Genomic DNA, 21,037 nt, shown 5'->3' on the forward strand with positions numbered 1-21,037 from the left:
TCTAGTGTCCCTAGTGTGGGCTGGCAAGAGGAATAGGGTTAAATTGGATATTCCAAAATTGGATACTGCTTTTGGGGCCCCGGGGCTACCGGATCTTCAATTATACTCTTTTTCAGACCTCCTGCAGTATGCAGTACAGTGGTGTGCGAGTGGCCCAAATCAGTAGTAAAACCTGGGTGAGTGGTAGGCAAATGCAGATCTCCCACACAGTCTCATGCTATAGGGAGGAATCTCTGATGGCCACCCTTTAATTGTTCCTCAGTGTCAGTGGCCTCTGTATTGTGTTGGGCACCCTATGCTAAACTGCTGCCACTCTGGTGGCTGAAACTCATCCAAGATATAACTCAATTATACTTTTCTCACAGTGGGAGAAGCACGAGACCTGTTTGGCCTACCTCAAGGCCATTTTCGGCAATATGCTAAGGTGTCCTGCCGTTCCAAGAGATTTGGTCTGAGGACCCTTCAAAGCTGGCGGAATCCCAGACGTTCCAGGTACTGCTGGACTCGGTATCCACTCGGGGATTGATATCCTGCTTATACAAGGCTCTCAAAGGAATTTGTCATAGTGACACAACAATAGTTCAGAGCAGATGGGCTGGTCATCTGCCTGGACCTCTTCCGAGAGTGCTTAGAAGAGGGTGTTCACTCAAGTCAAGAAGGTGACTAGCAATGCAAGGTTCAAGCTCACCCAGTTCAATTAACTATATCAAATGTATATGACCCCACAGTGTCTACATAGAATCAATGTAGCTTGGTCGAATGCATGTCCTAGGTGTGATTTTGCTCCGGTGTCCTTCCTCCACATGATGTGGGATTGTAGAAAAACTACAAGGGTTCTGGGGAAAAATCTCCAAGAGGTCACGTAAATGTCTGTCGATACCTCTGTTAGTCTCTGCCTACTGAGGGTACTACCAGAATCCTAAACGCAGTGCCAGGATGAATCACCAGTTTGCCGTCCTGGGGCTGGTACTCGCTAAATGTCAAGTGGCTATCCACCCGCTGCAACCTGCTGCCCTGCCGGTTCAGAAGTGAATGGAGGACATGCATGAATTGGGGTGTGGCTGAGAAGAGGCGACTTCGTGCAGTACGCAGGGATGATGATGCTGAGCGAGAGGATATGTTAGATAGTCTGGCAAAGATTGATCTGCCATCAGTGGGCTCCGCACCGGTCTCCCAGACCCCAAGGCCGGTGACTTTCCCTGCGAAGGACTCGATGTGCTATCTAACTGAATGCGTGCTCCCGGGTGGGTCTTGAAATGGTGCAGCTGACGCACTGGAATGCCTTTACCTGACCTTGCTTCCCTCCCCCCACTTCGCCTCCTCCCACCTTACCACCCCCACTTACTCTGTCCAATCCGGCCCCAATTATGTGTGGTGTGTGTGTGTGTGGGGGGGGGTCTATTAACATCAGAGTAATGTTGCCATGGTCACCTGCTGCCACTGCTCGTTATTATGTTTTCATTGGATGTTTAAGCTGAGTTTTTTTTTTTTAAATGCTTATTTCAGGTACTTCAGCACATTTTGCTGTTATGGTGTTGGTTCTGATATGGGAACAGATGATCCTCTGTTATAGCATTTGTATTGTCGCATTGTGCCTTACTTTTATACTGATTAAAAAAAAAACATGTTTTAAAATAAGGAGGCCGAAAAAGATTTCATGTCCTCATCAAACACAGGCGACATCTGAAATGATATTCCTGGAATGGAACTTTCTGCAAATAGACATGCTTGCGCTCTGACGTCAGTTCTTTTTTTTTCCGCGCCAGCAAGCGCAGATCCGGATTGAGCACCTACTTTAGTCACTGTTTGACTACTATTTGAGACTTTTGTCTTCACCCTTTTTTCTCCTGGTGCATGTAGGGATGCCTGGCTTTAAGTCAAGTCAAGTCAAGTCAAGTCAAAAGATACTTTATTCGACAGCTAAGAGTCATAAAAGCACAGTTCATCACAAGACATTGGTACATAAAACGTAAGAAAACATTTAAAATTTTGTTCTAAAAAATCCTATGTACAAGACAGATAAAACGTATACCAATTTACAGATTCCTCAAGCAACTATAGGTATACAGACAGACAGCAATAAGAAGTACAAACAGGCAGTAAATATATGGCCAGAAACCATTGGATCTGTCTCGTTAGGAACACGTTATATAACCGAACACACTGACTTTAGAGCGGGCAAGCTTTTCCTATATCTGATGGCCGCTATTAGAAAGCTTGCAACCCCAAAACACACTGTGGGGGAAGTTAGCATTTGAAGATAGGTCAAGGCCGGCCTCACTTGAAAAAACTGTCGGTCTTTGAACAGTGGTAAAATGTGAGACTTGCGCTGAGGGTCGTAAAAAGTGCAGAAAAACATAAAATGTAATGTATCCTGGTCTGAAAAATTGTCGCAGGGGCAAGGTTTGAGCGAATCGGGCTTCGAATAGCCTAGGGGGAATGCCAAGAGCCAAGGACCATATTCAGACGAAATCTAGTCAATACAAAGCGATGGTATGGTTTGTTAACATAAGTTAAATAGGGCTGCATCTGTGGGCCCATACTCAATATACCATGACTCCTCACAGACGGTTTTAGAACTTCAGCTTCCTCCCTAAGCATCTGCCGCGTATCCAAAAACTGCTTTTTAAGAACTCTAATAGCAGTTTGCTCAGTGCCCCAGGGTTCGAGAACAGATTTGGGTGACCAAGCCAGCCGGTCTGTTCTTTTATGTAATTCAACCAGGGGATGCGCAGGGCCCCATCCAGGCTAGAGCAGTCGCCAATTATGAGCTGGCCCAGATTTGGTGCTGGGGACGTCCAAGTTCTGAGCCAACTCAACAACGGTCCAACTGCAATCTTGTCTGAAATATATCCAGCTCCCAGCTCTTCATTCACATTAAAAACAGGTTTTGTGATGGGGACCGCAATAAGTTTCTGCATATAGTTATTCTCAGCTACCTGGATCCCCTTCCTATCCTTATACCCCCAGATGTCACTCCCATACGTAGCAATCGGGATGCATTTTGCATTATAAATCTTTAGTAGAGCAGGGAGTGGTTTAGACCCCAATCTCTTTGCAAAATTCAAAGTTGCTCCCGCAGCTCTGGCCAGATTGTTATTTTTAAGTAAAATTTGCGGGCCCCAGGATATTTTTTTGTCAAAAAGTACCCCTAGATAAGGAAACGTGGGCACCTTAGTCAATTCTACCCCTTTGTGATAAAATTTGGCCTTAGCCGCCTTTCCTAAACCTATAGTCATACTGTGCGATTTCTTATAGTTCGTGGTTAGATCTAATGACTCTATAAAACAATTTAGAAAACATTGTAGACCCAATGCTGTTCTGGCCAGCAGAACTGCATCATCTGCATACAAAAGTGCAGGTATCATTTTGGAGCCGGCTTTGGGGATATCTTCACAACAAGCTATTAGGGTTTCACCTAATCTGTTGATGTAAAGTGTAAACAAAAGGGATGCCAGAATGCACCCCTGTCTGACCCCCCCCCTTTTAACTCCCCAGGAATTTGTCAAACTACCATGTGGGTTGTACCTCACTGCTGCTGTGGTGTTTTCATGGGCGGTATGCAGAAAGGACACTAACTCCGCATCTGTCCCTAAAAGCTCCTGTGGCTCGCAGGGTTTAATGACGCTGGTGCTGAAAAGGGAAGGATGGTTAAATTACTTGCGGGGGGCGCGGTTAGATTATTTGGCCTTAAAAGGATAGCTAGACATACCCTGGGCTCAATGAGATTAAGGACTGTCGGTTTATCCGGGGTAAGACAGTCGTGGAGGCAACGTAGGCTGGATGACCTGCGTTGTGAAGCGGTCGATGAATTTAAAGATAAGCTAAGCGGATAATCTAACCGTGTCCCCCGCAAGTAATTTAACCATCCTTCCCTTTTCAGCACTAGCGTCACTAAACCCTGCGCTTTAAGGAATCGAGCCACACAAGCTTTTGCAGCCCATAGCGCACAACGATCCCGTACGCCCTGTGCCCCCACCCTCGGCAGAGGTAAGCAATCGCTCACTCACTGCCTGACCAGCGGCAATCAAACGCTATCGAATGCGCCAAATGATCCAACCTTCAGTTACAGTCCGCCCCAATTGACAGCTCATGCTGCAAGTTACACTCCCTAGTTCACGGTCAGGCTGAAATGCTATACACCATTGCCGCTACACCCACTCTCTGTGGGATACGGTCGCGGACTTGCTGCCAGAATGCCCGCCGGAGGTACGGGCAAAACTCGGCAAAGCTATGATTGAAGGCCGAGACGCAGCAAAATACTCCATCAGGTGTGGTCTTGATACGACCGACTCGCTGGGCAGAGCGATGTCCACGACGGTGGCGATTCGTCGCCACGCCCGGCTGAGATCAGCCAACTTTTCGGCAGATGTCCAGAATGCCTTGATGGACATGCCGTTTGATGGCAGTCGCCTGTTTGGCGACAAAGAGGACCATGCGCTGGAGCGCTTCAAGGACTCCAGGTTCACGGCGAAGTCCTTGGGTCTCTCGACCCAGCGCCAGCAAACGGGTTCGTTTCGCTCCTTTCGTGGCCAAGGAAGGGGCGGTCCCACACGTGCTGCCAGCCACGCGCTGCAACAGAATTATCAACGCGGTGGCGGCCGTGGAAACCGCCGTGGAGGCGGTCGGGGACAACGGCGAGGTCGGACCACACCTCCCCCTGCAGCATCCGCCTCAAAGTCCTCCTAGTCCGTGCTTTCAGGCCCATGTGACGCCAGTGGGTGGCAGGGTTCGCCATCACCACTCCAGCTGGCGCATCATCACCTCGGACAGGTGGGTGCTGCAGATCGTCCGAAGGGGCTACTCCCTCCCCTTCGAGACCACTCCTCCAGCCATGCCACCGCAGAACCACCGTGTGTCGGTGGACTACTTGACACTTCTGCAGGAGGAAGTTACGGCCCTCTTGGCCAAGGGGGCCATCGAGCGCGTTCCTGGGCCAGAAGTAGGACGGGGTTGCTATTCCCACTACTTTCTGGTACCCAAGAAGGACAAAGGGGGCCTACGTCCTATCTTGGATCTAAGGAACGTCAACGGCTTCCTCCGGAAGGAGAAGTTCAAGATGTTGACTTTGGCTCAGGTCTTGGCTGCTCCGGACCCGCAAGACTGGAAGGTAGCGTTGGACTTGCAGGATGCGTATTTTCACATCCCCGTCCTGCCGGCCCACCTGCGGTTCACGGTAGGGCACGAGCACTTTCAGTTTATCGTGCTCCTCTTCGGCCTTACCAGCGCCCCACGGGTGTTCACAAAGGTGATGGCGGTGGTCGCAGCCCATCTGCACAGGTTGGGGGTTTCAGTCTTCCCCTACCTAGACGACTGGTTGTTGAAGGCGGGCTCGCCCCAGACAGTCATCCACCACCTTCAGATGACGGCAGACCTCCTGCACGAGCTGGGGTTTTCCATCAATGTGCCGAAATCACACCTGTGTCCCTCTCGAAAGCTCCTTTTCATCGGAGCGGTTCTCGACTCGGCGCAGTTTCGGGTTTATCCTCCGGAACGGCGGGTCCAGGATATACAGGCTTTGATTCTCATCTTTCAGCCGTTATCCCGGGTTTCGGTCAGGTTGACGCTGCGGCTGCTGTGGCTGATGGCTTCCTGCATCCTTCTGGTGCATTACGCCCGGTGGCGGATGCGGGCTCTGCAGTGGGACCTGAAGTTTCAGTGGGCCCAGCATCAGGGCAACTTGTCCGACCATGTCTTGATCTCGGAGGGCACTGCGAGACAACTGCAGTGGTGGCTTACGGACCGCGATTGGGTCAGAGGCAGGTCCCTCTCCCTTCCCCAACCGGAGCACGTTGTTGTGACGGACGCGTCCCTCCAGGGCTGGGGAGGCCACTTGGGAGAGGCGGAGATCAGAGGCATCTGGTCTCCGGCGGAGGCCCGGCTCCATATAAACCTGTTGGAGCTACGGGCGATTCGTCTAGCACTGAAAGCATTCCTCCCCTTTGTCAGCGGGAGTGTCGTGCAGGTGTTCACGGACAACACCACCGCCATGTGGTACTGCAATAAACAGGGCGGGGTGGGGTCGTGGACCCTTTGCCAGGAGGCTCTGCGCCTCTGGCAATGGCTGGAACATCAGGGCGTGACTCTGATGGTTCAACACCTGGCAGGTTCTCTGAACGCCAGGGCGGACGAACTCAGCCGTCGGTGCTCGATGGATCACGAATGGCGTCTGAACTCGGATGTGGTGCAAGGCCTCTTTCTGCGATGGGGAGAGCCTTGGTTAGATCTATTCGCCACAGAAGAGAACGCGCAATGTCATCAGTTCTGCGCGTTGGAGTTTCCAAGACGGCACTCGCACGGCGACGCCTTTCGGCGCGAGTGGAGTTGCGGTCTGTTATACGCCTTTCCGCCTATACCACTTCTGCCCAGAGTGCTGAAGAAGATCAGGCGCGACCGGGCCCAAGTCATCCTTGTGGCTCCGAACTGGGCTCAAAGGTACTGGTATCCCGAGCTACTCAGCATGTCGTTCGGTCCTCCGATCCGCCTGCCCCTTCAGGAGGACCTTCTGTCGCAGCAACAGGTGACGGTCCTCCACCCGAACCTGTCCAGCCTCCACCTCCATGCATGGAGATTGAGCGGCGACAGTTGAGGCCATTTGACTTGCCTCCTGAAGTCTGTGATGTGATTCTGGCAGCCAGGCGTCCCTCCACTAAGTCGGTATACGCCTGCCGGTGGAACAGATTTGTGGCATGGTGCACGGCAAAGGCTGTGGATCCTCTTTCTACCCCTCTTTCTGAGGTTCTCCTCTTTCTTCTCTCTCTTGCCCAGCAGGGCTCTGCTCTGGGCACTATCAAGGGCTACCTTTCTGCCCTTTCGGCCTTTCTGAGGCTGCCTGATCAACCTTCTTTGCTCAAGTCCCCTATTGTGACATGATTCTTGAAGGGCATCACACACATGTATCCACCTGTTCCGTTTGTGATGCCTCAGTGGGACTTGAACCTGGTTCTAACCTTCTTGATGTGTGCTCCCTTTGAGCCACTTCATTCCTGTCCTCTCCGTCTCCTGACTTTAAAGACGGCCTTCCTGGTTGCCATCACCTCTGCCAGGAGGGTGAGTGAGCTCCAGGCACTTTCTGTCAAATCTCCTTTCATGTCCATTCATCCAGACTAGGTGGTTCTGAGAACTAGACCTTCTTTCCTGCCCAAAGTAGTCTCTGCTTTTCACATCGGGCAGTCTATCACCTTGCCCTCCTTCTTCCCGCCTCCGCATCCTTCAAAGGATGAAGAGCGGCTCCATCGTCTGGACCCAAAACGTGCGCTTTCATTTTATATGGATCGCACACGCCAGTTCCGGGTGGATGACCAACTGTTTGTTGGCTACGTGGGTGCGAAGAAGGGACGGGCGGTGCATAAACGGACCATCTCTCGGTGGGTCGTTCTGTGCATCAAAGCGTGCTACTCTTTGGCTCGGAAGGAGCCTCCTGTTGGGCTGAGGGCCCATTCCACTCGGTCCACGGCGGCTACTACTGCCCTGGGCCGGGGAGTCCCCTTGCAGGACCTTTGCAGGCGGCTACGTGGGCCTCGCTGCACACCTTTGCGAGGCACTACTGCCTGGACAGTCAAGTCCGGAGGGATGGCTTCTTTGGCTGTTCTGTCCTCCAGGACTTTCTGGTGTAAGTTTGTATTGGTTCGCAGACCCACCACCGGGGTTGGTATTGCTGGGGTATCTATTCTAAGGTAAGGAATCTAATACTAACCTGTTTCTTTCAGATGAGCAAGTTACTTACCTTCGGTAACGATATATCTGTAAGAAACAGTAGTTCGTATTAGATTCCTTACCGCCCCACCCATCCTCCCCGTTCTGGGAACAGATACATAGGGTTAAGGACATCCCTTTCAGGGCCCTAGTTTCAAATGGCACCAGTGTTGGTTCTTACATGGCTCTGCGTGTTCTGGCGCGGAAAAGCTGTGTACAAAGAACTGACGTCAGCGCGCGGAGGCGGCGTCTATATACTCCAGCTACGTCATCACGGCACACGACGCCAACGACGGACGCGGAGCCGGAGGAGACGCCTGCAGACGACGCCTACCGACGCGCAGGGGTACTGCTACGCAAAAGTTTCCGGATCCAGACTGACGCCTGGGGATATTCTAAGGTACGGAATCTAATACTAACTACTGTTTCTTACAGATATATCGTTACCGAAGGTAAGTAACTTGTTCGCCGTAGCCAGCACATGTTCACACTGGCTTCCTCGCCACAATCACGGAGGACCCAGCTAGTCACCAACTTATCCCTACCTCAATGCACCCAGGACCGATGTTTTAATCCAATTACCACGCCACTTGGCAACACCTCTTCACTGCGATTCCGAAAATTATGAATACAGTTAAGAAACGCGGCTCAGCTGACTTCTCTCAATTTTTCTGGAACCAACTTAAACTCTATTATTTTCTGTTTTTTTCCCTGTTTTCCTCCCCAACAGGCGTACATATTATTTAAACCAGGCAATTAAATTGTTAAGTCCTGAAGATGATCCCTTTGTAACTCGAGCACGGAATCGAAACGTCGACTCCTTCGAGTAGACATACGTTTAACCATTGTACATTAATGTCTGTATGTGCTACTTCGGGAAACACTGATAACATCGATTCTAAACAGTGCCCTGTTTGCTCACTTCCTTTGCCTGAAGTACCTTTCCTTTCTACTACCCTTCTTTTTATTTTTCACTTACCTTTTCAGTACGGTACAGGACTGTGCCTTACTGCAATGAAATGTTTTGTTGCCAAATGTATCTGAACTCTCAACACTTGATCTGATTAATAAATTCCCAGTCCGGCTGGACAAGGAAAGAATATATAGCAGCCTATTGTGGTCTATATAATATCATTGTATGATTTTGCTTAAGCTTAGGACCTGTGTTTTCCTTAACTTAACTGATACCCATGGTCCATAGTCACCTTTTGGGTCCCCCTTGTTTACTTAAAAACTAGAGTAATCCATAGCATATCCGGGGTCAAGCGGTGATCCGTAAATGGCATGATTGATTGCCGCCAGCTGAGACGCCCAGTAATACTTCCGGATATTGGGCAGGCCAATCCCCCCCGTCGTACCACGACAGTGTTAGCTTAGAAAAAGCAATTTGCGGCCTACCATCCCAGAGGAGCTGCCTCTGGAGAGACTCGATCTCCTTAAAGTAAGACGGGGGAACCGGTTCCATAGAGTTTTGGAGTGCATATAAGAAGCGGGGAGGAGCCATCATTTTGAACAGGCGGCACGTCCCAGCAGGGAGAGCGGCAGCGACTTCCATCGCACCACGTCCCTCCGGAATCTAGCCAGTGGTGGCAATAAGTTATTGTTATACCTACTCTGGGGATCTAATAATACGAAAATGCCAAGATACCGAAACCCCTCCAACTCCAATCTGACCGGGCAGCCCCGGGGGACATCGGGGGGATCACAGCTTAAAACAAAGAGAACAGACTTCGCCCAATTAATGGCAAAGCCAGAATATCTCCCAAATATCGCCAAGACGTCAGGAAACGCAATCAGAGAAGCTCGGGGGGGGGGGGGACAAGTATAATAGAATATCATCCGCGTAAAGTGATATCTTGTCCTCCCACTCAGACGTCCACCTAAGCCCCCTGATCGACCTGGCCCAGCGGACCCACGCCGCAAGCGGCTCAAGCGCCAAGGCAAATAACAACGGGAAGAGAGGACATCCCTGTCTGGTGCCCCTCCCCAAGGGAAAGTCAGCAGATCTATGATTGTTTACTACAACTCTAGCCAGGGGATCGGAATATAAAAGGCGGACCCAAGTAGCAAACTCCGGACCAATGCCCAATTTACTCAAGACGGCAAAAAGATAAGGCCACTCGACTTTATCAAAAGCCATAGTGGCATCCAGGGATAATAGAACTGTCGGCTTGTGTATTTTTGATGCGCCACCCAGGACCCCGTGCAACCGGCGCAAGTTAAGGGCAGTATTGCGGCGCGGCATAAAGCTGGACTGATCCGGATGGATCAGTGTCGTATGGATCAGTGTCGTAATGACCTTAACCGGTCAAGTCGCGAGCAATTTTGCTAAAACCTTCGGTTCGGCATTCAGGAGAGATATCGGCCGGTATGAAGAACATTCCGTCTTCGGTTTGCTCTCCTTGTGCAGAATTACAATATTTGCGACTCGCTGATCGTACGGAAGCCGGCCCATCTCCCTGTTCTCGATGAACATATCCCTGACGAAGGGAACCAATTTGTTTGCATTCACTTTATAGAGCTCTATGGGAAGCCCATTAGGGCCAGAAGCCTTCCCGGAGTGAACCCCTCTGATGGCCTGCGCCAGTTCGTCATTCGTGAATGGGGAGTCTAGGTAGTCCCTGTTCGCATCGGAGAGGGTGGGCATTGGAATATCACGAATCATCTCTGCATTTTCAGACTCAGTGTACCTGCTTTCGACCGCATACACCGCAGTGTAGTAGCCAGCGAATTAGTCCGCAATCTGCTGCGGATCTGTTATTTTATCCGAGCCGACGGTCTGCAATACAGGTACCAATTATGACGCCCATTCCCCTTTTTCCAGCCTTGCTATTAACTTCCCAGCCTTTACACCATGTTCGTACACCCTGCTCTGGGTATCTGCAAGCTGAGTCTTCGCCCTATCCCGAGCCAGACTCCTATACTCATCCCTGAGAAGGCGGAGGCGGTGCATTCCCTCTGAGGAGGCGTCAAGCGACACCTCCCGTTCTTGTGCCAGTAAGTCTGCTTCCACCCTGTCAACCTCAGCACGGCCCCCCCCCCCACTTCTTCCCCGAAATAATCGACAGCAATTCCCCTCTGATGACAGTTTTGTAAGTTTCCCACAGGGAACACTTTGAGTCCACCGTACCCACATTGTCCTGAAAATAACTGTCGGCGACCCGCACAATTTCCTTCTTAGTATCGGGGTCCCGTAACAGCCAAGCGCTGATGAGGGCAACCCTAGCCACGTCACGCCCGCCGAGGTCCAAACCAATCCAGACCAGCGAGTGATCAGAGACCGCCCTAGCCAAGTGTCGCACATCCCGGATCCAGACTGCCTGCGCTGCCGCCACCAATACATAATCTATCCTTGAAAGGGAACTGTTTGCCGCCGAAGCGTGTGTATATTGAAGTTCACTGGGGTTTTTTAGCCTCCACCCATCAATCAGGCCAGTAGTCTCCGTAAAGTCAGTCAGCCACCTCCGGGACGGCAACAAAGCCTGAGCCGGGTGCCTATCTGTCTCACCATTCATAACTGCATTAAAGTCACCACCAACAATCAGCACTCCAACAGGCAACGTTAGAAAGATCGTACACAAGTCACGAAAACTATCAGTCTGAAGGGCCGGTGGGACATAGACGGACAAGAAGGTGACAGTTTTCCCCTCCCATAACCCCGAATTCCCAACATATCTACTCCTATTATCGGCCCACGTGGCCTGGACGGCCAGTGGAAAGAAGTTCTTGACCAGGATCCCCACCCCTCTCGACCCAGTAGTAAAACCAGCATGAGCGACCAGTTTGTATCCCCCTTTGTGTAGTGCCATGCATCGCTTTCCCATGAGATGAGTCTCCTGCAATAGCACCACGTCCGGGGAGTGCCTCCGGATCAACTGGCCAACCATACCGCTCTTGATCTTGTTCCCCAGCCCATTCACATTCCAACTAAGTGCGGAGATCCCAGCCACCCTTCTATCGGAAGACATTACAATACCATAACTTTACAGGATCGGCTGAAGACACCCAATGTAAAATAAAACAACATACAATAAAAACGAAACATACCCCAAACATATACCTCCATCCCCCTTCCCTGCATACAGCTTGCGCTCATCCCCAACTAGCAGTGTGCCTGTCGCCCCCAACTAATCTACAAAAATCTAAAAGTAGAAAGCAGAGGAGGACCTTTGAGCAGGCCAACCACCCCCCCCCCCTCTCCCCCAACTCTGTGGATATTCCCGCACAATAAGCGCCTCAAGAAACATTATGAACATCTATCTGCAGGAAACCCTATCGTTTGCCCCCGTTAAGCCGTCCCCCACACAACTGTTCACCGCCCACTGCTGACCTCATAATAAACAAAGTCATTGTTCATCGGCTTCCCCTTGGTCACGGGACTCCTGGTCCGGCCGCTGAACACCCTCCAACCAGTCCGCAGCCACATCAGAATTATCAAAAAAACAGGCTTTCCCGTCAAGTTTCACTAGAAGGCGGGCCGGAAACATCATAGCGTACCTCATACCTTTGTCCCTCAGTTTCTTTTTGATCGCCAAGAACCTCTGCCTTTGCTTCTGCACCGCCTGGGTAAAGTCCGGAAAGAACAGGGGTTCCGCAGCTCGAGCCGCCTGCAAGATAGCATCCCGGTCTCGAAAATTAAGGACTCCAGCAATGATTGGTCTTGGGTTCATCCCAACTCGAGGCCTACCACCCGGAACCCTGTGGGCGCGTTCCACCGTGAAAAACGTACTGAGGCCCTTAGGTTTAAGATGGTTGAGGATGAGGTTTTCTACAGACAGATCCGCAGTCTGCCTCTCCGCCTTCTCATGCACTCCCAGGATGCGGACATTGTTGCGCCGGGCCCGCCCTTTGTATTCATCAAGCCATCGGTCAATAGACTCCCTGGAGGACTTAAGATCACGCACCTCCTGCTGCAGCTGGTTCACATTGTCAATAAGGCTTGTTGTTTTAACCTCCAGCGACTTGACTTTCTCGTTCGCCTTCGAAAGGTCCGCCCTAATCAGCCCCATTTCTATCGAGACAGTGTCCAGCTTGCTGTTGAGAGTCTCCATTTTTTGGCCCAGGGATGTCCGGACCCCTGTGATGGCCGCCATGAGATCCTTGATCTTCGGAGCCTCCACCCGGGCCCTTCTTCGAGACGATCGGAGACCTCTTAGGTAGAGTGTACCTGTCCAACTTATTGGACTGGACTTGCCTGGCTCCCCTGGTGGTTTTGGCCAATGATTTCTCCAACTCTGTCTTCTTTGCCATCTTGCCCCCTCACGATGCGTCCGCTGTCGCGCTCCCTGTGTCAACACTGTGGCGTGCCCACCGGCTTGCGGATCCCAGCAGGGCGACACAGCCTCTCCTCCGCCCACCCACACGGAGCGAAAGCGATCCAGTGACCCAATCTGCGTAGCACGTCAACTGTAAGAGGCAGGGTAGATGTTGATACAAGTCCATACAGTGCCCACCCTCTTCAAATCCACCAGCCGGCCACCACTGTAGGACGGAGGTAACAGACCACCCCGTGGCCCCACCAGCCGGCACCCAGAATGGAGAGAGCCCGCCAGGGGCCCCGGGCATTCAAAAACAGGAAGCTACACACAGGCCATTTCCCAACTCATCCACAAGGGCCCAGCGTGGTCATCCAGAGCCCCTTCAGAACATGGGGGAGCACCTCCTTAGCGATAAGGCACACTTCCAGGGATGTAAAGCAGACCGGTGGCGACAGGTCTCACCCTGTCCCACCTCCAGAGGTAAATTCAGCCAGGCCGCAGTGTGCGGGTGTCGGCAAGAGCCTCCAGGATGGCCCCTTTGAACAGGAGTACTGCCAGGCACCTTGCCCCAGCCCCAGCAGCACAGAAGCAGGCCAACCGCAACCGGTGATCCGGCTCCTCAGGCGCAAAAACGGGCACCAAGCCACTTTGGGGCACCTCCACACGCCCCCCGCAGGGGTGCCAGGGCATCCAAAGAGGCACCTGCTGCAAGTGCTGCCAGTGACCCCCGCAACCTCCGGCCGGGCTGACCCGAGTCAGAAACAGCGGCCGATGTTGTGTTGCGGCTGGGGGTCGCAGGCACTCGAGTCCCCGGCTTCCAGCAGCTGCAGGCCGCAATCTTACGGGTGGCGCAGCGCGGTCGCCGGGGCACCAAAAAAGTCCAGGGCCACACCCACGGGACCGCTTCAGCTCCCCTACTCGGAGGACGGTTCGGGGGGCAGGATAGGAGTCAGGATGGCGAGTCGGGCGAGCAAGGTCAGCCGGAGCCGATCTTCAAGCGGCCATTTTGGACGTTGGCTCGGCTCCTCCCCTGGGTGGCTAATTTTTAAAGATCTATTCTGTCCCTGGATCGACATCATTGAGGATGGACTAGGTTATTGTTGAGGAATTACCAGGGCACTGTAGTTGCGTTTCTTTTTCCTTTGAGAAGGTCAACATGGCCATTACTAACGGGGGCGGGAAAGTGTAGAGACCAGGTGGTAACCCAATTTACCTTTTTATGGTTAATATAGTGCTTTGGAGACCAAAAATGACTAAGGTGCAAGGGACCGGCTGTAGATCGGGCATTTTGAACTCATGGTTGGACTCTGATAATTCCCATTTATAGGAAGGGGACTGCTCAAAACTAGCATGTTACTGACCCAGTTCCCTATTTGAGTCTTTCAGGAAAGTCACAGGTAGAATATTACAGGGTAGGCTCGAAGAACAGGTAGAAAAAAATTATATTCTGTCCAATCTACAATATAGCTCCTGTAGGGTGTTTGGCGATGATAGAACAGGGCCTTTACCCTGATAATTGGGAAGTACATTTAAATTAAAAAGGGCCAGCTGTTTTTAGGCATTTGTTGAACTATGGAGTTCTTTTCACTGTGTGGCACATGACAAATTGTGGAAGGAATTATCCGAGCTATGAGTCGACTGGCTGATAATTTCTTTCCTCAGGAAGACGTACATGGGGAGCAAGGCTAAGGTACGGTATGGGCTTAGGGATGAATGCACCAGCGAATTCGGCATGGAGAGAGGGGCTAGGCAGGGCTGCGTTCTCGCTCCATTCTTATTTACTCTTTACATTAACAGCTTAGATTCAGTTTTGACTGAATGGTGTGGGGACCTCCCTCAGATCATGCATCACCTGATCCCAGCCCTTCTCTATGCCAATGACGTAGTGCTCATGTCTCGCATTCCCCTGGGTATGAAGCAGCTACTCACCTGCTTTATCGGTGGTACACAAGATTTGGGTTAGAGGGTACATTTGTGCAAAACTTAAATTGCTAATTTTAAATTAAGTTTCACTGCACCTTTTCCTACCTAGGGGCAGGGCTTTAAGTTGGGGGTGGGGGGGGGGGGGTCTGTGGGGGGCTGAGCCCCCCCATTTTCTTTGAGGGGCCTCGAAAGGGGGCTCTATTTTTGGGCTTCAAAGGTAGGGTGAGCAGACATCCCGGTTTTTGTTTGATGTTACTAGTGTGGGTAATATGTCTGGATACTGAAATACTGCCAATTTCGTCTTTCACTATTGAAAGGCTATCTTGCCCATAGGATAACATGGGGAATGCTGTGTGACATGTTTACCTACAGTTGCTGTGGTTGCTGAGGGAGGGACTGTCTGCTGCTGTGTGCTGTGTCCCCCTAACTTGAAGAGGAGCTGTGCTACGTGCTTTGCCACTCTGAAGCCTTCCTGTCTCCAAGGGCCTAAGAAGAGCTAAGAAGTCAGGGATACAAAAGTTCTCCAGCACCCACCCTTCCAGCTGCTGTGTGGGTCTCTGCGCTGTGCCTTTGTGAAACTGCCCCCCTGTGAAATCTGTCTCGGTGTGCTCATCGGCACACAGCTGGGGCGTAAGGTCATGAGGCCTGCTCTGCCTCAAACGTGATCTGCCACAGGATCGAGTTCCTCGTGCTCTGTGTGTGCGGATTAACGCATCGCAGAGGAACTTTGTAGCGGCTGCTTTGCCCCCGAGCGCTGTGTGAGCATTGACTCCACCACCGCCCCTCGAGCTGTGTTGTGTGCCCGAGGCCTGGTTCGCCGTTCTGAGGAGGAGCCTTGAAAAAGCTCTGCCAGTATTTACCACCACCACCGGCCCGGGGTCGTCATTTCCAAGCCGCGCTCGGATTGGTCACAGCAATGAGGATTTCCCCCAGCAATGCGGAGGTTCATCAGGCGAAGTTACGTTGCGTCTGGAGAGGCTCGAGGCGTCCCCTAGCAACCGGGGTTCCCTCTCGCTCCCCATTAAGGAAAGGAGCTGCCTGAACCTGAGGCCGAGGCATGTCCCATCGGCAAAAGCGGCTTCACCAGAGATCAGTGTGGACCGCAGAGCCCCCTTCACATCCTAAGGTAACCGGTAACCGGAGTTTGCACAGGGGGGGAGATTATGATCACACACGCTACCGGCGGGCCTGCCTTCTGTTTATAGGTCGCCCTGTTGCTACTTACATGTCAGTGGTGTAACAAAACTTGAGGGGGCCCCCCTGCAAAGTACCTGGAGGGGGCCCCCTCTGACCACACAGGAGCTTGGGGAGCCCCGCATATTGGGGGTTGCGGGGGGCCTTTGTTACACCACTGGGGGAGATTCATATTTAAGACTTCTGGACTTTAGCCCAATAGCAGCCTTCGTTTTCCAGTTTATAATTCAGTTCACATCTGGTTGGCAGCCCATGCAGTTGCTCATTGTCACCCTCTCTATTTCTTGGGTCACCATTAGCACCTCTCCTGCCATGCCCCTTTGTAGTGGTGCTTCTTGCCTACTTTGTTTGGTGGGTCTTACAAGTGTGTTTGCAGCAGTGCGCAGGGTACCTCAGTCAGATCCCTGGCACGCCCCCGAGTCACTGTTGTACCACTCAATGCTGAAACCAGTACGGCTTGTTTCATAAGGAATCTATTACTTGTTATATGCCCAGTATTATCTGTGCAGCACATGCCCTCAGTCATACAGCCAGTCAGCTTTCCTCCCCTTGTAACACCAGGACAGGAGATGCTGTCTCTTGAAACAGCTGTGCAAAGGAGGTGGGCTCCAGTTCGCCATTGCTCTTCTGCTCCCATTCCCTGGTTGAATTTGAATTTGAATTTAAAATATTTATTGAGCGCAGCATTCACCAGCGGTTTCTTGGCGCTATGGAGGGCAGGGTACCAATGGGGGAGAGTGACCACCACACCTAAGAACGGGTAGGCCTAAGGAAAAGTGAGAGCATATCACAAGGGAAAGGTCTGTTTAAAAAGAAAAGTTTTGAGGTCTTTCCTGAAGGGAAGGTAGTGTGTTGCCAGTCTTAGGTGGTCCGGTAGAGAGTTCCAAAAGGTGGGTGCCAGAGTAGAAAAGTTCGACCCACCCCACTTCTTGCGCTTAAAGCGGGGGACCACCAACAAGGACTGGGAAGAAGAGTGAAGCTCTCGAGTGGGGATATACTCCCTGATCATGGAAGAAATGAAGGCGGGAGCAGAGCCCTGCCGTGAATGAAAAACCATACAACCCAACTTAAACAAGGCCCTCTCTTTAACAGGCAACCAATGAAGTGCCTTCAGAAGAGGAGTGCAATGATGCGAACGAGAAAGGCCATGAATAAGTCGGGCTGCCTGGTTTTGAACCAACTGGAGTTTCCGTAGGCTATACGCTGGAATGCCATTATACAGGGCATTTGCGTAGTCCAGCCGGGAGACAACAAGAGTGGACATAATCAGCTTGAGTGCCAGAGAAGAGAAAAAGCGAGAAACAGTGCGAATAGTGCGGAGAGTGAGAAAGCAAGAGGAAACAACATGGCTAACTTGTGAGTGAAGAGCGAATTGATTATTGAGTTTGACACCTAATGTCTTGACTGAGGCAGAAGGAGAAGGAGGGGGCCCAAAAGAAGAAGGCCAAAATAAAGAATTCCAGGGACTGGAGCAACCACCCGTAAGGACCAACTCAGTCTTATCCGGGTTCAACTTTAGGTGGTTGTAGTTCATCCAGTCCCTGATGAAAACCATAACTGACTGAAAATTAGAAATAGAATGAGAAGAGGAAGAGAGATTAAAGATAAGCTGGAGGTCATCCGCATAGTTAAAAACGGTGACCTCCAGCTGCTGAAGAGCAAAAATCAAAGGACAGATGTAGAGATTAAACAAGAGAGGAGAAAGAGAAGAACCCTGAGGAACACCACAAGTGACAAGTCATGAGGCAGCCGAAAAGTCTCCCAGCCGGACCGCCTGGGTGCGGTCCCTTAAAAAAGAGGAGAGCCAGACCAAGGCCGAGCCCCCGATTCCCGCCGCTCCGACACGGGACAACAAGATGGAATGGTCCACCGTGTCGAAGGCGGCGGAGAGATCGAGGAGCACCAGGGCCTGATGATGGTTTTGGTCTGCTCCCTCCCTAAGGTTGTTACGGACCGACACCACAACGGACTCCGTGGAGTGTCTTGGCCGAAATCCTGCTTGTCGGGGTGCTAAGCCCCCATTCTCCTCAATGAAGGAGCTGAAAACCGTTGTTACATGCCGCTCCAGCACCTTGCCCAAATAGGGCAGCAGCGAAATTGGACCGTAATTGGCTGGAGCGGAAGGATCGGCCCCCGCTTTCTTGAGGATAGGCACTATAGTGGCGGACTTCAGGGAAGGAGTCACCACCCCTTGTGTAAAGGAATTATTAAGAAAAGTAAGGGGGGGGCAAAGGACAGGCAGTGTAAATGTATTTGAGGATGCGGGCTGGACAAACATCCATCGGAGAACCCGACTTAACGTTTGGGAGAATGGCCAGAAACGCATCCTCAGTGAGCGGTGGAATAGAAGTGAGGGAGTACCGTGCAATAGGGGGGAGGGATCAACAAAAGCCGGGGAAGGAAGAGGAATATTTGGTTCTCTAAAGAAAGAGGGATTCTCTTTCACACCTGATTTCTGGGCCTGTTGGCACTTTCTATCCTGTGCATTAGTGCAGAGATTGAGGGATGGCACAGGCTTTCAGTGGATTCATGAGTCTGAAACTTGACAGCAATTCGTGTTCGAATTATTCCCATCACCCGTAAATGCAGCGGCTACGCCCAGTTGTGGGTACCATGCTCAATTGTCATAGGAGCCAAGCTATACCTCTCTGACGAGACCTAAGTACGTTCTGCTGACCCCATCTCTAGTTACACATTAGTTGCCCCAACTAATCCATTGTAGTGTAATAAGGTGTTTTACAGTTGTGATATATGGAAAAATGCTACTTTGGGTGATTCTGTGACTGGATGCGACTGCATGATTTTCTTAAGCACACAATGCTAGTTATCTTGATTTAGACCACGCCCCTACTCGGATAGGCCACACCCCTTTCAGAAATGTGCCACGCCCCTTTTAGAGCACCCCCATTTTTTTCCCACTTAAAGCCCTGCCTAGGGGTCTTAATTGAGGTACATGGCTCATGGTAACAACCTATTGATTCTCATAAACTGTACTTTGTAAAAGCCTCCGAATATTTTGATAACCCTGATTCTTTACATCACATAAGCAGAAGGGAGGTAAAAAAGTGTTATATCTATCCGCTGAACTAGTTAAATCTAGCGTAATTAATAACCAAATGAGGCTTAACCGACAGTATATACGACCTTATCTTAAACATGTTTTTTTCAACAACAAACATAGGTTTTTCCTGACAAGATTTAGATTTGGCATTTTCCACTGACTTGTAACTTTTCTTAAAATCAATGACTGGTCTGCTACCGTAGCCAAATGCCTGCGTGACAGCGTATCTGATCAACGCACGTTGCACATAATGTTCTTTTGTACATTTCATAAAATACCAATGAAATGTTTTATTTTGCCTATTTTACCAGACTATAAATTTAAGCAATGCTGCCATGCTTGAATATTTTTGCAACAACTGATACCAATGTGTTGTAATGTATCTAACTAACTATGGTCTGAAATTTATATCAGGAAAAAAATGGATTGGGTATATTAATCAGGCTATAGTTTGTGGCAGTGCTATTGTAATCCATCTTGTGCAATATCGTTATACTCTAATTTCAATGCACTGTTATCGTATTTTAAAAAAAGGAAGAGAGGCTTACTAGATTGGACCCTAAGAGGGTATTGAATCACTGTGTACATAGATCAAGTGACATTTGCAAGAATACAGTATTATTATTTGCTCCTCCTTTTGAACATTATACATGTATGGGGGCTGGGTGGATAATGGAACAGAACTCTGATGATATTGGTGCACATGATGCCTTACATATTTGTTGACATGTTATTTGCAATTGAGCTGCCAGATGCCATAGTCTGCACCCATCAGTACCATCTAACACTAGTGATTGAGATTTGTTAAGAAAACATGTTGTGATTGTTTGTGATGCCTATGAAGTGGTTTAAGTAAGTTATCTGTGGGAGTCATGATATTTTTCGGAAAAAGTGATTGTGGATTTTAGAAACTTGTGCTTTAGCATTTAATTGTCTCTTTGCTATGCTTTAAGGAGCCTTTCAAATCTATCCATGAAAGTTTCTGCCTTGAGAAATTGTTGTTCTCGTGTCCATTACTGTGCACATAGAATGAGTGAATGTACTTTATGTTTGACAAAGAACCACTTGGGGCCTTATTTACAATGGTTAAGTTAGACTAAAACTCGACTACATTCTGGTTTCCAGAAAGGTAAGTTACTTTACTGCTAGTAAAGTTACACGTAGTAACTTACCTTTGTGAATACTAAAAAGTAGTAAAGTTTAACTTTTTATTGAACTTTAGCTCTGTGAATCGAGCCTTTACGTCTAAACGTAGACTTCGGGTGTAAAGTCAGACTTCGGGTCTAAGTTTACCTTTGTGAATCAGGCCCCTTTCGTCGTAGCTGAATTTCGCAATCTTAATTTCACTCTTAGGATGGATGGCACTATATGCAGTGCCTCACTAGTCTTATAATGAAGACTGTCGGCAACATACTGACCTGATTGATGACAGTTCTTAAGACTCCTCTTATGAAGGATAACATTGTCTGTCACCTCTTGATATAACGAGGGGAACCTCTAATGAACTACTTATTCCATATTTGGTTCTGGGTGTGTCCTTTATTGCCATGTATTCGAATGTGTGCGAAACGTCTGTGCTTGTAATTACACTGGTCAAGTCCACCAGAGTCGTGTTCCAGGGATGTGCAATATAGAGAGCAGTCTGCGTGATTGCAGTGAACACTTGGAAGCCATTACTGGTTGGATGTTGGCGCTCCAGCATAGGACATTTTTAGCTCTTCACTTCAGCAGATCATTAATTAAGCAACTACTACTTACAGTCCTACCATCAAGGCGCATTTTGGGGGATTGCTTGTTGCATTGTTCGCGGACTAAACTCTAGAAATGTGTCATCACTAAGTAACAAGTGATTAATGTATATTATAGCAACACTGTTTCTGAAGTATTGCTTTTGTACTTTGTAAAA

At 50.1% G+C, this 21,037-nt stretch overlaps 1 protein-coding gene across 3 annotated transcripts in view; it reads left to right on the top strand.

Moving 5' to 3' along the window:
• The window catches only part of YEATS2 (YEATS domain containing 2), a 1,498,478-nt gene that overhangs the window by 1,349,616 nt on the left and 127,825 nt on the right, over positions 1-21,037 (top strand). The gene's annotated exons all lie outside the window — the stretch shown is intronic.

This window comes from Lissotriton vulgaris, chromosome 11 (genome assembly GCF_964263255.1).
Source record: "Lissotriton vulgaris chromosome 11, aLisVul1.2, whole genome shotgun sequence".
Lineage (NCBI taxonomy): Eukaryota > Metazoa > Chordata > Amphibia > Caudata > Salamandridae > Lissotriton > Lissotriton vulgaris.